The sequence below is a fragment of the Eumetopias jubatus genome, unplaced genomic scaffold, assembly GCF_037043125.1.
Source record: "Eumetopias jubatus isolate StellerSeaLion01/CBP00866 unplaced genomic scaffold, mEumJub1_p1.0 scaffold_13, whole genome shotgun sequence".
Classification (NCBI taxonomy): Eukaryota; Metazoa; Chordata; class Mammalia; order Carnivora; family Otariidae; genus Eumetopias; species Eumetopias jubatus.
The window spans coordinates 46,652,042-46,672,411 of NW_028274819.1; the positions used below are offsets into that span (position 1 = coordinate 46,652,042).

Consider the following 20,370-nt stretch of genomic DNA (forward strand, 5'->3'; position numbering starts at 1 on the left):
TTTCAGTGAGGCTTGGATGGCTATGTGTTTCACTCTTAGGAGCGCCTTTGCAGTATCCCATAGGTTTTGGACCAATGTGTTTTCCTCCTCAGTGGTTTCAATGAAATGTTTAAGTTCTCCTTTGATTTCCTGGTTGACCCAAACATTCTTAAGCAGGATGGTCATTAGCTTCCAAGTGTTTGAATTTCTTCCAAATTTTTTCTTATGATTGAGTTCCAGTTTCAAAGCATTGTGGTCTGAGAATATGCAGGGAATAATCTGAATCTTTGGGTATAGGTTGATACCTGATTTGTGACCCAGCATGTGGTCCATTCTGGAGAAAGTTCCATGTGTGCTCGAGAAGAATAAGTATTCTGTTGTTTTAGGGTGGAATGGTCTGTATATATCTATGAGGTCCATCTGGTCCAGTGTGTCATTCAAAGCTCTTGTTTCTTTGTTGATTTTCTGCTTAGATGATCTATCTGTTGCTGAGAGTGGAGTGTTGAGGTGTCCTACTATTAACATATTATTATTAATGTGACTCTTTATTTTCGTTAACAGTTGGCTTATGTAGTTGGCTGTTCCCATATTGGGGGCATAGATATTTACAATCTTGTTGGAAAGACCCTTTAAGAACGATATAGTGTCCTTCTGTATCAGGAGACTCCCACTTCTTGATCTTCAATGTTTGTTGAATGAATGAATGAATCCACCCTTACTTCACTTTAAAGCCAGGTGTTTTTACTTCAAAATGTACCTTAACTCCAGCTACCCCTTTCTATCTTCAGTTACTGGCCTCATTCAAGCCACTTCTTGCCTGGACTCCTCACTAGCTCTTAACTGGCCTCCCATCCATTCTTGGACCAGAATGAACTTTTTAATGTGTTAATCAGATCATGCTGCTCCTTTGCTTAAGCCCTTCAGTTTTTCCCTTGCTGTTGGAACAAGACCCCCACTCCCTACCACAGCTGACAGGGTCTTGCAGGATCCTTCCCCAGCTTCTAGTCCCACTAGTCTTATTTTCATTCTTTGGACCCTCTGGGTACTTTCTGGCCACAACACTCTCACACTTGCTGTCCTCTTTGCCCCACTCCTGGCCCATTCTCATCTTTCTGGTACCAGCGCAAATATGTCCTCAGAGTGACCTGTGCTGACAGCTCTATCTGAAGCAGCACCCCCCTGCCCCTGCAACATTCTCTTTATTAGGCCACTGAGTTTGTTCCCTTCACAACAGTTGTCACAGTCTGCAGCAACCTGCTTTGTGGGTTTATTTCACTTCATGTCTGTCTCTATTAATAGAACATAGGCTCCATGGGGCACTCTTGCCTGGCAAGTTGCCTGTTTCAGCCCCAGCACTAGGCACCTGACACGTAATAGGCACTCAATTAGCACAACAAAGTGAATGTTTTGGGAGTGAACTCACTTCCCTCTTCCCCCAAACACACACACACACACACACACACACACACACACACACACTTTGGCTTTATAGAAAGATAGCCCTGATGCTGTTGTCCCTGGAGACTTACTTTAGAAATGGTACTCAGGATGCTGAAAGTGATGCTTACATACTTCACTCTGTCACCTTCAGGCCTGAAATGAGCCTTCTGGAATCCTCAGGCTTTCTAAATGCTAAATATAAAGAATTAATCGAATCTTGCATCTCTGGTGAATAAGACACCTTTATATTGAAATGCAGATTTTCCATTGAAAGGCAAATCTTTCATTCCAAACCTTTGAATAAGACTGGGTTTGTATTTATAAAGTAAGTTATATACAAGAGCATATTCTGGGCCCAGAGCGCTTTCATGTGATTGCTCAATAAATACATTTTTACTCATCCAAACTCTTGCCTCGGAGTATTTTGCACTGAGATAGGCAAATAAGTGACAGTAGCCCTATTGAGTTCTGCTTAATTTTATTCAGTAATGTTCTGTATGGTTCCAAGGATTTTCTAGGCCTGTGGGTCCCAGAGATGGGTTGAAAGTGCCTCGTTTGGGGTCGGTTGGGTTTTAGGGTTGTAATAGGGGAAGTGGCGCTGAATGGGGTCAGGTGAACAGGTGGGTGACATGGTCGGCACCTGCCCCCTACTTACTGTATCAGGTTTCTTTGTTGATAAAACGGGGATAGTAATTCCTACCCCTTTGGGGTTATTCTGAAGATGACATAACGAGCATGAAAATACTTAACACATTGCCTGGCACATAATTGGGGTTTTTATAAACATAGCGTAGCTGAATTCACTTTAATTACACATCTTAATTATTAGTTTCATCCCTCCAGCCAGACTCAGTTATACCAGTGTATATCTATGCTCCACTCTGTGCATTCAGTAGGAGCTCAATAAGTACATAAAGTGTCATTTGTTATTGTTTTCTCATTATAGAACCAATCATCAGCATCCAATGAACGACCCAGAAATAACTGCTAATCTTTCAGTGCCTCTCCCCTTCCTGAATAGACCCACCTTGAACAAACTTCAGTTGGATTTACTGGGGACAGAGAAGGGCAGCCCCAAGAAAAACATCAGGCCAGAGAGAGAATGAGGGAAAGATTGCCTCTGATGCACCCCCACTCCCATGCAACCCCTCTTGCCTTCCACCGTGAGCCTGCACTGAGCCAGAGTCTGACAGCTGGGTGTTGGTATAGGGCCCCACACATCCCTCTGTCTGCTCCAGCCAGGCAGTGCAGAGCAGTGGGAAACATGGCCCATCTCCAGACCCTAGGGCCCTGTCCTTGCCATCAGATTTGGATGCTATCAGCTGCTCCTGGTGTGAGATAGATCACCCATTCTTTCCCTGCTGCACACTCCAAAGAAACCTACTTATCTTGCAAGCAAACCCCGAATAAAGCACAAATGGCTTCCCACAAGTGGCTTTCTGCTGAGACCACTGCTGTTCTCCTTATTGCTCAGCCATGTCCCCTGCACTGGCTAGGGCCTCTTGGCGAGACCCTTTGCAACTCCTAGACAGCTGTGCTGCTGATGGAGGGAGTCAGGCTGCAAGGCTGTTGTATTTGTCAAACAGACATGCAGTCAGGGCCAGAGCAGGGCAGGAGCTCAAGAGGCCAATGGGCCATGGGTCAAGCAAAGCCATAAGAAAAGTATCCCAGAGTTTGGCTCCTGCTTACGTATTTTCTTGCTGGGTATCCCCAAGCAGGCTACTGAATTCCAAGCCTCAGTCTCTTTACTCAGTATGGTTCTTCAGGGGTTCTCCTTTCATGTGCCATGCCCAGTGCTATGGACATTATAAACATCATCTCAGTTAAGCTCAAAATCTGATGGCAGAGCTGGTGTGTTGCACAAAGTGAAAGGAAAGAGGGATCCGAAAGAGGGCAGGGAGACAGCAAGGAAAAGCTAGCCTGGGATGAATGTTGCTACCCTCATCACCGGCACCATGATGAGCAACCAATCACCACCTTCCTACCATGATGGCATGAAGAGGAAAGTCCCAGAACAATGCCATGTCAGAGCTGGGCCAGGAGGCTACCTGCTTCTCTGCTTGACAGATGAGAAAATGAGGCCCAGAGTGGGCAGTGACTTGTCTGAGTGCTGTTCATTTGCTCATTCATTCATTCATTCATTCACCCGGCATCTGTTGTGCTTTCCCTCAGGGAACCACTGGAACCATGAGGGCGGGTAGAGAACCAACTGTAACAATGGATGGGGAGGGGGCAGATAGTGTAGACTTATGTCACAAGAAGACTGGAATTGAAAAAGGGAGAAAGGAGAGGATAGGGCATGGGGGACCCAGGAAAGATTGTATTAGGTGGGGGAGACAGGACACAGGGTCGCAGGGATGATGGAAGGACCATGAAGATGCAGGTGAGAGAGTGCCTGAGGTAAAAGGGCTCTTGGGTGCAGACGGGAGGTATCAAGAGTCATTTGGACGGACATTCGACTCCCAGGCAGAGGTTTTTAGGATGGGCCCACAGAGGGGAAAAGCATCCTACAGAGCACAGAAGTTGTGTCCTGGGGCCATAGGTGGTTGGAGACCAAGGAGGCACCACAGGCCTTCCACAGCAGCTACAGGTTATTCCTGCTCTTCAGGTGTGGGGACAGGCCTTGGGAACATGCTGCTATAGGCCAAGCATAGCACTCACAGTGGCCGGAAGAAGTTCTCTGGAGGAGGGAAGGAGTCTGAGAATCTGCAAAGCCACTTAGCTAGCAGGGTCTGAACAGGTCTTTCACTCCATTCCCTGTGTCTGCCAACACTTCGAGCAGCCGAGTAAGAGAAGGGAGTCAGATAAAGATGAAAAGGTCAAAATTTTGCCAGGGAGTAGTCATCCTGTCACGGTCCCCAAGCCTAGACCAGAGGAATGACGGGGCTCATGGGGTGGTCACTTACCCAGCAAATTGTGTGGAGGACAGTGCCTTCTTCACATCCTAATGACAGAAAGTGAGCTGCATGGAGAAGTGTGGGCTTCTTCACATCATCTGACGAGCTAAAAGTTCCCACTGATGAGCCAGGACCGAAATGTGAGTCAGAGGCCAGCCAACAAGACACAGACTGCTGTGCACAGCCAGTGGAGGAGTTGGGAGATCAAGGAATGCTCCCCAAAGAACAAGGGCCTTCAGCTGGACCTTGCTCGACCCCGTTCCCGCCTTAGAGATTGGTATCGGACCCTGTAAAAGATATGATCATGGCGACGCATTCAGCAGGCTTCCCTCTGGGGCATTCCTCCCAGTCCTGCTGGTTAACGAAACTGAGCTTTTAGACGAGCTCTGAGTGGATCTTTGAGTTCCTTGGTTATCTGTAGAACAAGATCCCTCAGGTGTTGTTGGGGAAGAGGACCTCACTGTTGCCGTAGGCTGCTGTCCCATTAGCTCTGCTGAAGGATCAGATACGCCACCCCTGCGCCAGGCTGAAGGACACGAAGAGACTATTCTAGGTATGCTGGGAATAACATGGGCACAAACACAGCGTTCAACACATATGCAAACCCTGTGTGGCGGAGGGCACACATAATTACCATGTCCATCTCAGAGACGAGGCTGAGGCTCAGAGAGGGTAGGAGTTCCAGGTCATGCAGCTAGTGCAGGGCAGAGAAGGCACTCGTGCTTGGGAATTTGGCTTTTCAGCCCTTGGTCTTTCTGTGTTTTTTGCTGCCACCATTCCACATAGCAACAGTGACCTTGGTTGTACCACCACTAGAGAACATTGATTGGACGCTTCCCATGTCCCAAGCATTGACAGCGCTTTACATGAAATATACTTCATGTACTCTTCCCAGCACTTAGCAGGTAGGCTTTTTTTTTTTTTTTTAAATCCCCCTTTTACAGCCCAATAAGCCAGGATGCTACGAGAGATTCAGGAGCTTGCCCAAAGTCACATAGGTCATAGTGGGGGAGCCCTCATCTGTTAAATCCAGAGCCCATGCTCTTGACCCCTTTGCTGCACTCTCACACCAAGGGGCTGTTGCTGATGGCTGAGTGATGCGTAGGACTGATCTCTGAGGTGCTGGAGGGGACGTGCTGCCCCACCTGCCCCTGGGGACCTCTCCTCTCTGGGCTCCCAAGGAACAGTCTGGGCCTCTGATGGACAGGAAGCTGCAGATTGATAAAGTGGAGACTGCATGTTGCCTTGAGGCATTGAACCGCTTATAATGAGGGACAGGTTTTCAGAGCTGTCCTGATGCCTTTCATCTACTCCCTCTGTGAAGTCCCTAGGAACAGTCTGGGACCATGGTTTGGGGCCTTCATTAGCTCTGCACTGTCTGAGATATTCACAAAGGCAATAAAGCAGACTTGCTCCTTTGTGTTTCTAGCAGCTCAGTCTGCTTTTCCTGGCTCCCGGGATCCAAAAAATAAAATCCTCAGAGCTGGCTCATTCAGTGACGTAAAAAGTGCTCAGTTCTGCCGTTCCATCTCAAGAGATAGCGGCTGGGCCGACACTCTCTCTACCCAACCCTGGCTTCAGCCGTGTGACCGTCTGTCTGGTCATCCATCTATCCAGCCAGTGTGAGGCAGCCCAGTGTGGAATGGTGATACGTTGGCGATACACCTGTTCACCTGTCATACCTCATAGTAGAGTGTGAGGTCGCTGAAGGCAGGGAGACTGTTGGCCTCATCTCGGTTTCCCTCCTGCAGTAAGTAGTTTGAAAGCTTTCCGCATCACAAAACCCTGTGGAATCTGCCACACGCCCTCGGTAGTGGCTGCTCCCTAAGCCGGGGATTCTTGAAGTGGAGACGTGTCCTTTGATTTCTGGGGCTTCTGTTTGAAAAAGCCTCCAGTCCTGAGAACCCTGCCTACTGGTGACTCAGGGAAGTGGGGTTCAGTGAAAAGCCTGTGAGGTCCTCCATCCCCCAACCTGGCCCTGCTTTTATTCCCCAGCAACCTCCCTACAGCCTAGGCTCAGCTGCCCAGTTTCTCAAAATGTTCTGGGGAACACCGCCTCAGAAACACCTAAAGAGTTTGTGGCATAGAGAAGAGACTCAGAATCTTAAAACAACACTTGGCTATTTATAAAACTGCACGGCATGAAGGAAGGAGGATTGGGCTTATCAGCCAGGGGCCGGGGACCGCTACAGCCCAGACGTCCTTGTCCCCCACACCCATGTGTATATCAAAGAACCCTCTATCATGAAGGGGCCTTTTGATACTCACATGGGAAAATGGGACATCATGATGCCCAAATGAGGAAAATAGACCTTGTAGTCATCAGTTACAACACTTCTAAAAGGGTATATGAAAGGGGGTATGATAATATACTACTACATTGGAAAGAAGGCATAGTATTTGTCCAATAAAACATTGATCGCATCTAAAGGGATTGCGGTATTGGCTCAGGGGATAAGACATTCAGGGTTGCTTATTATTGGTGATTTGTGATGGTTTGGATTGACATGAAGTTCTGTTGATGGGGCGGGGGGGTGCAGCTAATTTCTTATGCTTGCCCCAGGCCTTCTGCTCCAGAATCTCTGGGGATGGGCCGTCTTGGGGTGTATCTGATATTTTAGCCAGACTTTCCAGATGGATTCTTATGTATACACTGAATTTTGTAAACCATTTCCCCAACCTAGTGATTCTAAATCTTGGCTGCTTACTGGAATCACCTGGGGAGATAAAGAAGGAAATAAAGCAAAAAAAAAAAAAAAAAAAAAAATGCTTGGATGACACCTCCAGATATTCTGATTTGGTCAGTTTAGGGTAGAGCCTGCACCTCAGTAGGCTTATTATTGTTTTGTTCCTCAGTTGGCGTTAACGTGCAGCCAGGGCTGGGAACTTGGGGTAAGCTGTGGCCTGAGGGGCAGTGGCTGTCTGGGCCCTGGATGTGTAGGAGTGTGTGCAGGTATGTCTCCCGGGCTGACTCCAACCCTCGGAGACATTTACGGCTGGCTCAGACCTGGGCTCAGTCTAGGACACGGTTCCCTTCACATGCCTCTGTCTGGCCATCAGATCGGCAGGGCCGTCTCTGCTGTGTTGGGAGCCCCAAGAAGACTGTCTGTTGCCTTGCCTCTCCTGTCTGGCTTTGGGTCAGAAAAGCCTGTCTGAAGGAGCAGAGGGCAGCAGCTACAGCCAGAACCAGCGGTTCTGGGACGGTTCTGATTATCAAGTGGTAGGTGATCTCCCTTAGGACCGCAGCAGCTGATGTAGCGGGTGCTCGAGAGCCATGGGCTTGACACTCAGCATGGGCTTCTCCATATCAGTGGACTAGCCAACAGAGCCCCCTCCCTGCCCTAGCATGAGCACAGGTAGCGTATGTGGCTGGTGGGCATGCACAGGGATGCCTGTCTTCTCTCCATCAAGAGCCTCTCACCTCTAGGGCCCCAGGTTAGGAAGATGCTCTCCTCCAAACACACTGCCTCTGTTCAGCGATGATCAATTTATTTCCCATCTTTTATTAATCAAGGACACATGTACCTGTTAAGCAAGGCTTCTGATGCCCAATAGGGGAGACATTTTCCACCCGGAGTCTTCTAGAAATCTAACCCACAGTCAAGGAATTGGGCCCCTTCATTGATCTGTGGGGGTCGTTATTGCTGGGCCTTTCTGAACCCGTTTGAAGGCCGGGGAATACTGCTCAGATTTTACCTGCTGTCCCGTGTCCCCCTCACTCTCACTTCTGCCCCAACTTTGCCTTTCTGTGCCATCTTCAGCAAGTCTCTGAACCTTCCTGATGGAATGAGTGACTTAGCGTCATTCTCTCTCCTGGGAAATGACATGGATGAACTCATCAGCTTGTGGGGTTTAAATCATTTTCTTTAGCCATTGACCCTTCCTTTAAAGGGTTTCCTGTACAAAATTCTAGTATATAAATAGACTAAATTACAGCTGTTGTGGGAAAGGGGGAGAGAGGGGCTTCAGACCTCCTATACCCCCAATCAGGGTCCACCCTCCCCAAGGGTGGGGCTTCCAAGAGCTTCCACAGAAGCTCTTGGAAACCACTGTCCTAGCCAAGGTATTTTCAGTGGGGAGCACCTTCTCTCCTTCAGTGGGGGTGTCCATATCAAAATCTTGGGACAGTCGGGTTAGGTGGCATACATACTTTGAAAAAGCATATTCCAAATGCCTTTGCTTTTATTTGTTTTCCGTTGGGAATATTTAATTATTTTATTTCAAATTTCAGGTAATATGAAAGGAAGGTAGGGATTTTACGACTTATGAAAAGGGGGCATTGATTTATAAAAGGTTGCAATCCGTTGATCTAGATCTGTATTTTTAAAAATGTGGGTCCCAACCCATTAGTAGGTCATGGAATCAATTTCCTAGGTCATGACCAGCATTCCTTCTTAACAGAATATCATAGAATAAAATAGAATATACCGGAATTGGTCCCACATATAAGACTAAAGACTGCTTTGTAACTTGTGGTTTCCCTAATGCCTATCTGCACGTGCATACTGGCGTCATGCGAGGTATGGTTCTTACTGGGAGTTATGATCAGTAGAGGCCGAGAGCTGGTTTGGACGGATGTGTTCCTGCGGTTCTTTCAGGCTCTTACTTTGCCTCACATCTGTATTTGGGAATCTTCCAACTGATGGCTCTGCACTGAGTTGATGAACAATGCACAGAAAGGAGGCCTCGGAAAGGCAGGACTGCTGGGCAGGGTGAGCCCCTCCCCTCCAGAGAGCCCAGTGCCCAGCACACAGACAGCAGGAACATTCCTCCTGCTGGGGGCTGGCAGAGGTGAGGAGGTTAGCATGGGGCTGACCGTGTCCAAGTCCATGGTCTAGGGAGCTAACCATCGTATCTCTTATATAAGGTGAGCAATAGGGGTGTGTGAGGAGGGGGTCCAGAAGCCTCCCCGGATTACTCCCAACAGTGGAGAGGCTTGTCACCTCCAGTCCTCTCTGGTTCATGCAGGCCACCTTCAGGCCCCTGCCCGAGCTGTGCCTCCCAGTCTCACGCTCTGGGTTGCCTTGGTTTCTGCGATTGCCAAGATGCCATGGCCAAGATGCCATGGCCACTGGGTTATGATCCTCAGGAGCAGAAGGCGGCCTGGGGATCGACCCCCAAGCTGTGAGGAATCTCTGGTGTCTGCCTGCAGACGACAGTGCTGTTTCCTGGACCTGGCCTGCACAGTGTGACCAGCCTGGCAGGAAAAATCGCCACCTGTTCACACAACTCCCCAGCCCAGGGGTGATCCGTCTGGACACAGAGGCCCTCACATGATGGCACTAGCCTCCTTTATGCCCGTGTGGCTTCCCTGACTTTTCTTCCTCCCCTGACCTTTGCAGTAAAGGGGTGGAGAGCCAGGAGCAGAGACAGACCTTTCTTGGGTATCACAAGGCCTTTCATCCCAGGGTACAAATGGGCTCTGGGTCTCCTCCAGCCTTTTAGGGAGGGTAGAGGAGCCTTGTGTTCTAAGTTACCCTGTGCATCAGACACTGGTTGGTAAGGCACCGAAGTATGAAGTAGCCACCTCAACAACTCCTCACTGTTTCTGTTTACAATTTTATCCCTAACACTCAAGCAGAGGACCTGACCCATAACAATAGTAACAGTTGCCCATGATTATGTAGCACACAGAATGCAAGAGACTCTTTTGCTAATTAATTCAGTCCTCACAATAACCCCACGAGGAAGCAGATATTACGATTATCCCCAATTTTCTACGTTAGGACGCTGAGGCGCAGAGAAGTTAATAGATTTACATAAGGCCACACAGCTAGTAAGTCAGGAAGCCACGTTCCAAACTCTGACAGTGTGGCTCAGAGTTCTTGTACTTCACCACTAGGCCAAGGTTCTCTCTCTGAACAACTGCATCTTGATGCAGATTAGTTGAATAAGTGAATTCACTTTCATTCCTAACTCCAAATGCATGGATTTTAATCTTTGCCTCCCTGTGAGTACCCAAAAGAGGTAGGGCAAGCTAACGTGTCTTTTTCAGTGTGTTAGGACCTGTCAGCGAGCCTCTGTTTGAGCCACTTCCCCCAGAAAGAAAGGGCATTAGAACTAGGGGCCTTTCTTTTCTGAAAAGAAGGACACACTCATGGGCACATGAAAGTCTGTGCTTATGAGTACTCTCTCTGGTCACCCACCAGCCTCAAAGCATGGCACAGGGGGAGAATCTCAGGGCCACACAGTCTCTGAGCAGAGTTCTTATTCTCAGATCTGAGCCCAGGAGACTTGGGTCTCCCAGGAAGCCTGGCTTGCCCCCTCACCGTTCTTTCTGGGGCATAAGAATGAGCTTTATCATGCACTTTGAAATCTCTTGGTGGGGCAAACAGTCATGATTATGAAGTTCCCTGAAGAAAGTTCAGACCATGTGGATGATCCTGAGACCCACTGAAGTGGCCTTGTCTGACCTTGCGCATGAGGTATGAGTGTGGATGCTAGCCAAAGCCATGGCTGACAGAGATAGATAAGCATAGGACCTCTATTCCCTGTGGCCTGGACATGCTGAGTTTCTTTGTCCAAAGCCTTTGCTGATTTTGTCTGGCTCAGTGCCAGGCTCGCCTCTTTCCTTGGCCTCATGTGCCTATATAGCACAACTGGGTTGGTAAATTAAGAATTTGCCAGATGGAAAGGACTAATTTTTCCCGCTATCAAAATCATAGGCATGACTGGGTTTTTTTGCACACATTCCACTGGACACATGCTGCATTCATAATACAGAGCATTGAGACATCATAAAGGTTTTTCACATCTTTCATGTGATAAATATTTTTACCATCATGCTCGAGAAATGGAATTTGTTTGAAAATGGCCTATTTCCTTTGATGGCTTCTTTGACGTGGATTCAAAGCCTTTCTGGGTCCTGCAGGGGCTTGGGTTCGGGAGGGCTGACATGTTAAGTTTTTCGAAGGACAAATCCACTTCCCTTCACTGAAATATAAGCACAGCTGCCAGGACTAGGAGATTTATGGCTGGGGACAATAATGAGAAGATGTCCAGTGAGCCAACAGCTGCTAGAAGTGATGACACAGCCAGCCCTGGGACCTCCAGCGGCCGGGCACCCAGGAACCTGTGAACAGACCGAACCCGGCAATGCCCTGGCCTCTGAGATCCCTCTCTGCTCTAAATTGCACTGAAGGATTCAGATGGGGGTTGTTGAACCAGAGTGGAGCCCCATAATATTTCTTCTTCAAAGTTTGTTTTTACAAGTGTTCTCTTGTCTTTGAAATGACACCTTTTTAATGGTCTTGCTGTATGAGATGAGCAGCCGCTTGGGACTAGAGGAATCTGTTTTCAGGACAGGCTGCTGTGACCTTCTGTAACTCTGTGTGTGTGTGTGTGTGTGTGTGTGTGTGTGTGTGTGTGTGTGTGTGTGTGTGTGTGTGTGCGCGCGCGCGCGCGCATGCGCGTGCGCCCATGTGTGAGGATACAGCTGGTGATAACTAAGCAAACCAGGAACTCTGCCCTCCTCTGGGAGCCTGGTTTAATAGTCCCTGGATCTTATGATTAATGTCCTCTCCCTCCAGACCTGCAGAGCTCCTCGGAGCTTTGTGCTGGCCTGACATATGGGGTGCAGGTGCTTCTCTAGATCTGGATCCAGACACCAGCATCGGTGAGGAGTCTCTGTAGGGGGATTCCCTGGTTCGCCCAAGGTTCAGGCTCTAGGGCTTGGCTGCCTCCGAGGTACTGGAAATCCTTGTTGGTCAAGCCAGTTGCCTTTTCCCAGAGCTACAGGGTGGAATCCTTGTGGGTGTTAGAGGGAGCATTGAGCAGGGAATGAGGGCCTTTGGGGGCTTTGTCTCCTTTCCCAGTCTAAGAATCAACTGCTACAGATCTATGTGACTTTGAGCAAGTCATTTAACCTCTCTGGACTTTATTTATAAGATACAAGAGTTGAACCGAGGTAGAAGGGTTCCCTTGACCATTCTCCTTCAAAGGGGAAGCCACCAGTCCCTGTGTGAGCCAGAATTTGTGATCTGAAACACCCTAGAATCACTGCATTTTAGGACCTATGCTCATCTTACCACACCCTGCCCCTCGCATTCACCCGGGAGAAAACTGAGGCCTAAAGAGAAGGGGGGACTTGCCCACTCATGGAGGGCATGAGCTGCAGAGCCAGACTAGAAGGAGGCCTGGGACTTCAGTCACCTCTACCGCCTGGTTTCCAGAGCAGGGCCCCAAGCAGCGGCCTCGGCATCCCCTGGGAATTTGTTAGAAATGCATATTCTCAGGTTCTACCCCAGACCCGCTGAGTCAGCACCTCCAAGGGTGGGGCCCAGAGAGGATCTGTGATTTCACCAGGACTCTGGGTAAGCCTGATGCTCACTAATATTGGGAGCCACTGCATTCCAGCACAGGGCTGCTCCTCGATGACCAGAAGAAAGATGCTGCCAGGCTGCAGGCTGCTGTGGAGAGCCTGAGACTGGAGAGGAGAGAGTAGAGTGGTATTACAGAGGAGAGGTACACACGGCCCTTCCCGGCTTCTTTCCTGCTGCAGGTTTCCCAAAGCCAGGACTTCTCCTCAAGCCGCCCCAGCACCTCGGAGGTGCGGCTACTGCAGGCGTCCGGTGGGTCAGGCAGCAGACTGTTCTAGTGCAAGGCGCCACGTTTCCTCCCTGCCGAGCCCAGCTATTCCCATCGGTACATCCGTGCCGGGGAGAAGCATGCCACTTGAACATCATCAGGGTCGACCAGCTAGTTCATTCCAAGAAATTGATGTGTGGAAACATTGTGTTTTATGTGTGAACAGTGAGGGGTATATTTAGAAGTCCGGGTGCTCAGCTCCAGGCTGTCAGCTCTCAGGGAAAAAAAAATGATGGCATGTGCTTCAGAGTTCATTATATCTCCTAGGCAGAATTCTAGGTTTAAAGGGTTGTTTTAAAGTAGCACATAATGGCACCTATAAATCCTGGTTCCTAAGATACACACATTTGTCACTCCTTCAAGTGAGTTTTTCACATGTTCTTTATATGGTTGGCTTGGAGCATAAAGACTCGGACCTTTAATGGAAGCTTTCATTCTGCATAATTTCTAATCACGTCCTCTTGGATTTCCGTGAGTGTGTGTGCACACTGAGCTCTCGCTGCCCCGGCCTGCCGGGCCCTCGCAGCGGAGAGCTCGGCCACACCCGGGCCCAGACTCTGCCCCTGTGCAGGCTCAGCTCCAGAGATGGCATGGGGTCTGTCTGGCTGCGAGAAGTCCGCATACCGTATCTCAAATGGTCTCCCAGATCTGACGAATTCCCATTCCTCACCTGTCACGTCAGCCCAGATAGAAAAAATGGTGCTTCTCCCTAGACCCCCGGCTCATTTTCTAGTTCTTTGCTAGGACTTGCCACCTTCCTGAATCCTAGCCCACCTGTCTGGGGCTACTTTCCCTGACCATTGCCAGCCCCTGCAGGGCATGGGGCCTGATTTCTCTATCCCCAGCCCTGACCAGCATCCTGTTTGCAGGGACTTGAACATCCAGAATCATAACTGTATTTTGTCTTTCCCAGCTGGGGCTGAGTTCAGCTAGGGTTGTGTCCCATGAGGCAGATACCAGCAACTCAGATGAGCTAGAGAGGTGTATCAAAGCCAGCTTCCTGGAGGCAGAGGCTCTTGACCAGCAGACCCTAGCCGACACTTCACCGAGCTTACTGGGTGCCGAGCACTGTTCTGAGGGCTTGACACAGATTTACTCCTACTTTCCTCACTACAATCCTATGAAGTAGGAATTGTTATCGTCAATTACAAGTGAGGAAACCGAGGCTCAAAGCAGTTAAGACTCATCCATCTAGTAGATGGAGGGGCCAGGATCCACAGTCTGTGCTATGGCTACACCGGGGGTTGGCAAACTGCCGCCCACCTGCTGCCTGCTTGTATCAGTCGTTTTTTCTTGGAACACAGCCACACCCACTCATTTACATAGCGTCCATGGCTGTTTTCTCCCTACGTGGCAGAGCTGAGTAGTTGTGACTGAGACACGTGACCCATAGGACTGAAATATTTACTACTGGTCCTTTACAGAAAAAAGTTTGCCACCCCTGCTTTCCATCATACTACCACTCGTGACTCCCATGAAGTTGAAGGCAGATTATCCCGTGCATGGGTCAGTGTGCATTTTCTGGGGCATGGTCACAGGTTTCATCGGTTTCTCAGATGAGAACCCCCTCCCCTGTCCCCAGAACAATAGAACTGCAGCTTTAGGGAGTTTTGAAAGCCAGAGTTTTGGGTAGCCAAATGCCAATTCCTAGGCCAAAGCACAGCAGTGGGAGGCAAGGCCAATGGTCAGGAGCCAGTCAGAGACTGGGATAGTTCAATCAGAGTGAGTGGAAAGGAAACAGGCAGAATGGTGATTGCCACAGTACCCGCTTTGCAACGTCTACAGCTCTCCTTTGTTGTTCATTAGCTGGGGTGTGAGGGAGGCAGGGCCAAGGTGGCTTCAAGGTCAGGGATGAGGTGGCTCACGGCCACCTGCTACCCTCATGTGCACCTGCTTCTTTGGAGAACCTGGCTGTCAGTCATGCCCTGATAGCCCTGGTCATATCCCCGCATGCAGTCTCACCGAAGCATAAGGGATGAGAGGACTCTGTGCTGAGAGTGGTACTGGCACGTGCTTGGTGCTCAACAAATATTAGTGTCATTTCTTTGCCTCCCTACAGCCCCCGGGGCAAGGTATTAGAATCTTCTTTTTATTGATGGCAAAACCCACAGTGACGGAACTCTTATTGGGGTAGGTAGGCAAAAGAATGACCACCCCCCAAAAGGTGTGCACATGTCAATCTCTGGGGTCTGTGAATTTATTACCCTACATGGCAGTGGGGAATTAAAGTTGCAGATGGAATGGAGGTGGTTATCAGCTGACTTCAAAATAGAGAAAGCATCCTAGATGATCCAGGTGGGCCTGAGGTCATCTCAGACTCCTTAGAAGTGGAAGAAGGTATCAGAAGAGAAAGAGCAATGCCACATGAAGAGGAGACAAGCCACCGTTGTTGGCATCCGCCTTGGAGTAAGAGGGCCGTGAGCCACGGAATGTGGGTGACCTCTAGAAGCTGGAGAGGATTCAAAGATTCAACACTCCAGGGAAATGGATTCTCCCTTAGAACATTCAGAAAGGAAAGCAGCCATGCCAATGCCTTGATTTTATCTCGGAGAAACGCTGTCAGACTCCCGGGTCTCCAGAACCTCACCTCTGTGGTGAGCTAGCGGTAGATAGCATTGTCCCCATTAAACAGATGAGCAAGCTCGGGTTCAGAAAGGCTCGAGAGCTTGAGCAAGGTCAGCCAGCTGGTCAAGGGCAGAGCTGACTACAGAGCCCCTGCAGGAAGCCGCCCTGCCTGGTCATGAAGTGTTCAGAAGAAGTCTCGCTTTTTCCCCACAACATCCTTCAGGTATCAGAGGAAGCTCTCCCACATTTGCCTTTGCCTCGACGAATAAAGTCGTTGCACAGAAGATTTTAATGGTGTCAGACCTGAGACTGTCAGGGCTCCTTTCTTCTGATTAGCTCTGAGGTTTCTCTTGTTAGATTTCACTTCTTTCTCTTAGCAGTTCTGAGGATCCCTGGAAGAGAAAGCCTAATTGTGAGGGCTGCAGGCAAAAGACCTTTAGCTGGAATTCTAATGCACCTCTAGAAGCAGAGAGGGGAAATACCTTATGCAGAATACTTTATTTTCTTATTGTTAGAGCTCTCAGCATATCTAGGGGTGTTTATAAGATCCCAAAAATTTCCCTTTGGGAGCCTCAGTAGAGGCAGAGTCTTGCTTTTCCAGGATAAGAAAAAGCACCACGATGATGTTCTAAAGTCCTCCTTTTCCTCCCAAATAAAACCCAAACACTGGGTCCATCTTACAGATGAGAAAAGGGGATCAAGGAGCAGCCGACTTGCCCAGTGTTGGAGGTGAGAACTGGCTGAGGCCTCCTGCCTCTCAGGCTATTGTTTCCCACAAGCTCTCAGCGCCTCACTGTGGCTGGGGCCCTGGGCACAGAGGCTGGCTGTGGGCCTCTGGGCTGGTTGCTAGAAGGGGAGGGAAGGGAGACACACATCCTGGGCTGTGGGGACGATACAGCAGAAGGCAAGCTGAAGGCAGCCCGGACTGGCCTCCTATTCGGGGTGACATCCATCCCTGTGTAGTGGAGCGAACCCAGCCTCAGCAGTAGCACTCCGATGGTGGGCCTCCAAGGGACCGGCCTGGGCTGCTCAGGCGGGGCCCCAGCACCAGGCTCTTTAGTAGGAATAATGGTGACTTCTTACCAGCCAGAAGCCAGCAGGCAAGAGTTTACTGAGAGCCGACAAGAAAAATGTACATTTCTGGATATTCAATTAGCCTTTTCTTTTTAGCCCCCAATAAAGCATGCAATAGGGCATCTCAAGCGTAGAAGAAAATTTTTCTAAAAATCATTGAATTGTACATTTGAAATGGGTGAATTTTATGGTATATAAATTGTACCCCAATAAAGCTGTTAAAAAAATTAAATGAGGTAGAAGAAAAGGAAGCATCCTTTAAGAGTTCTTATCTGGGAGATTCGGCAAGGCCGACTCCATTATTTAGTGCTTAGCCTTCAGCCTTCCAAAAGCCAACTTCATGGTGACTCCACACAGCAGCTTGGCAAGCTATTCCCATTCCACAGGAGAGGGCGAAGGATGGAAGGGTCAGGCTGCAGGTCTTGTCCAGAGAGGTGAACAGCTCCCCAGGAGTGGGGAGAGAAGGATCTCCAGAACACTCCAGGAGGAGGACCAGGGGACAGACCTATAGATAAACCTTATACACAGGTTGTAGCGCCCACAGCAGGCAGCTACCTGGGACACGGGTCCACTGGTCTGTCCTGCTTTCTCCCTGCCTCCTCATTACTGGGTTCTGGATCTCACACCAAACACCCAGAGCTTTGGCTTTGAGCATGGCCTGAAGGTAGAAGCAGAAATAGCAGTGGCTATAGGACTGGCTGCAGGGCAGAATCTAGGCCCCCTTCCCCACATGCTCTCCAAGCCTGCTCAACTCTGCCAGAAAGAGGAATATATAGTAAACTGAGTAAAACCACAAGCAACAAGAAGGCTCCATCACTTTCCTGCAAAGATACCCCTAAAGGAGCCAAAGTGAGGCACCAGAAGCAGAGCTGTGGCTTCCAATAAAGACATGGCTCAGTGTAGGCAGCGGGCTGGGGGTCCTAAGTGATGTGAGCTCGGTTCCCGGTGGCTCTGTCTGCCCCTCAGCGGACTTCAACTGGTACTGCCACTCAGCCCTGCAGTGGGAGCCCCAGACCCCTCTGGCCTCCATCAGCCACTGTGCCATGTGACCCCTTCTACTGCTGTTTTAGGATTTATCCTAAAATCCAAGGAGCAGAGATGGGTCTTGGGTTCTTGCCTAGGGGGAGGTCTGGGCTTTAGTCTCTCCTGCAGCTTCTCAGAGCTTCGGTAAAGTGCACAGCAGGGGCCGGCTAAGGGGCTCAGCTTCAAAAGATGTGGATGGCCAGGAATGCAGTCCTGGAGAAGACAGGCAGTCAGAAGTGGATGGGGGTGGGCAGCAGCACAACGTCTGTTTCACTCCAAAACCCATTTTCTTTCCACTCCATTGTGCGGTCTCGGCACCGCCAAGACCCTGGAGCAAAAGCAGCTGGGCAAGCCCTTGTTCAGGCTGCTCACCCCAGCAGCCGCCCTCACGCAGGTATTCTTCCCGCTTCCAGCATCAGTAGCTTCATGAGCCTCGAAAGCCTTGGTAGAGTCTCCAGATGTGCTCTTCGTGCCTAGCGGGCACGCCAGGGCACAACCCTCAGAGCTGTGGCCTTTGTTGCATTCATCGCTCAAAGCCTCACAAGCCGCTCTCCTGCCCCGCTTCCCTCCTGTCTCCGTGAATTAGCATAGAGGCTGTCAGGACGTGCATCTGTAATTCTCTGCTCTCATTAGTGAGCTGCATGTGCGGCACTGTGGGCATATCTCTGAGACCATAATGTGGTGTTTTCCGATGCCCCATGTGATCACGGGTAGAACTTTTGAGAAAACACGTCATGCACAATGAGAACTGGGCATTAACAGGGGGGAAGCAGATGAGCTGAGTGAAAGGTCTCTGGCCTTCTTCTTCACGAGGGGCCTCCTAGGAAGGGTTCAGAGCAAGTGATACTCAAACTATACTTAACCAGCAAGGCACAGGCATGAATGCTGGCCACAGTGTGGGCCAAGGTCCTGGGACTGCTGGCCAGGCCAGGCATGCACCCTGTAGTTGCTGGCCAGTGGAAAGACCTGGAGTATTCCAAGAAGAGAGCCAGAGCAGCTGGGGTAGCCAGGCCACCTGGCGGGGCTCGGGGCAGCAGCTGTTGACTGGCACTGGGGAAGTATCTGGTAGTTGAATGTTGCAGTGAACCAGGACAGACCGGCTGGGTCTGCTCCCAGAGCCGAAGTTTCTGGTCTTCAAGCCAGTACGTGTTGGCTCACAACATGGAGGGAGGCTGGGGATGCGTCTCTGGGCTGTGGTTTCCTCTTATCTGTGATGGGAAGGATAGATCCTACATCACGGGCCACTGTGATGGCCTAGCCTCACCACCTGGCAGGGCAGGGCAATGGAACGGGGCTTACAGGGTACAAAGGATCAGTTCAAGGGCCAAAGGGTTTGCAGTAGACACCCAAGATTGGCCTGCAGTTTCCCTCCTCACTGGACCTCAAATAATGTATTTTGCCACTTGAGACAGTACCTTTGGTGATGGTTAGTATGTTGGACTTCGGTATACTATCTATATACGTGCTTATAGGTTCATAAACTATTTCCAAATGATATGGCCAATCCTGGCCTTTCAGACTTGCAGTTTTCAGTATGGATCTTCCAGACATTCTGCTGTCCCAGGCCTCCTGAGACCCCCAGCAGCTCCGGTTCTTCTTCTCTGGTTTCAACTGTGGATAGCCATCTGTCCAGAGGCCTTGAGCCCCACAACTGTGCTCTCTCCTGCTTCTGCATTTTTGCTCCTGTTGGCCCCACCCTAGGGGTACCCTTCTCCAGAGTGAGCCTGTGAATCTCACTTACTCTTCATATCTAACTTGAGCATCCTCTCCTCTGGGAAGCCTTCCCTGCATGCAACTCTTCCCTCTTCAGTGACCCAGTGGCATGTTACCCACCCTGGATCCGAGCATTGATCACATTCTCTGTACAACCGGCTTTTCCATTAGACTGGATTTGCTTGAGGGTAGGCACCGAGTCTGAGTGGTCTTTGCATTTCCAATGCCCAGCAATAGACCTGGTGCACAATACACTTGCTTGAGTGTTTGTTGATTGTCTGATAAGAAGAGTTTAACTCCCTTTGGGGCAGAGCTGACGGTGACTCCCAAAGCCCAGCAGTGAAGGAGGTGCAGCCATGGGGAGCCCCTCGGGATAAAGCTGACAGAGCAGCAGTTCCCACATGCTGGCCGAGAAGGGCATTCAAGGGATGAGCAGAAATGGTTGTTCCCTGGGCCAGAGGGGGAGTGCCCACAAAGCAAAAGGCCCGTTCCTCTGAGAGACGTCAAAGAGGAGGAAGAAGTCAGCCTCTTTTCTCAGCGTCAGAAATGTCATGCTTTGCGCAGACCCATCAAATGTGCCTTTTCTCTTCAAAAGGTGGAGTGATTAGTGACCTCTCAGGGGACTCCTCCCCTTGAGTTTGTCGACAGGGATTTCTGCGGCAAGCACCTTAGAGATCAACCCAGGGGTGAGCTCAGGAGGAAGGTTGGCAGCCACATGTCTGCGGGAACTTTGGGGAGGAATGGGGACACCTGACCTGACTCTCAGTCTCTCTGAGGCTCTGTGGTTTGGGTCAGATACTCCCTGAAGGCATGTTAATTTTCTGAAGACTCTGGGTCTTGCCACCCCATTGTCCCCTGCACCTGGGTTTCTGGGACTTTGGAGCCTTCCTGTGGTCTTTTCATTCTGAGTTCTTCCAGGTGAGAGTAGAAAGAGGAAGAGGCAAGAAACACACACAGCCTTTACTCCCTCCTTCCTTTGCTCTCTTCTCCCATGTTTTTTTGGGGTGGTTTCTCTGTGCACAGTCCTGTTCTGGACACTTGGGAGAGATTCCAGGTACTTTTCTGGTGTAAGAGATTTACCAAAAAGTCCTGG

The 20,370-nt window shown here is 49.8% G+C and overlaps 1 protein-coding gene and 1 long non-coding RNA gene across 4 annotated transcripts in view; one reads left to right on the top strand and one right to left on the bottom strand.

Annotated features, from left to right (window-relative positions):
* GALNT18 (polypeptide N-acetylgalactosaminyltransferase 18) overlaps positions 1 to 20,370 on the top strand; it is a 348,597-nt gene that overhangs the window by 145,534 nt on the left and 182,693 nt on the right. The gene's annotated exons all lie outside the window — the stretch shown is intronic.
* LOC114219416 (uncharacterized) overlaps positions 14,991 to 20,370 on the bottom strand; it is a 55,122-nt gene continuing 49,742 nt past the window's right edge. The window contains exon 3 of the long non-coding RNA XR_003611365.1: positions 14,991 to 15,859. This is a non-coding gene — a long non-coding RNA (uncharacterized LOC114219416). The remainder of the gene's footprint in view (positions 15,860 to 20,370) is intronic.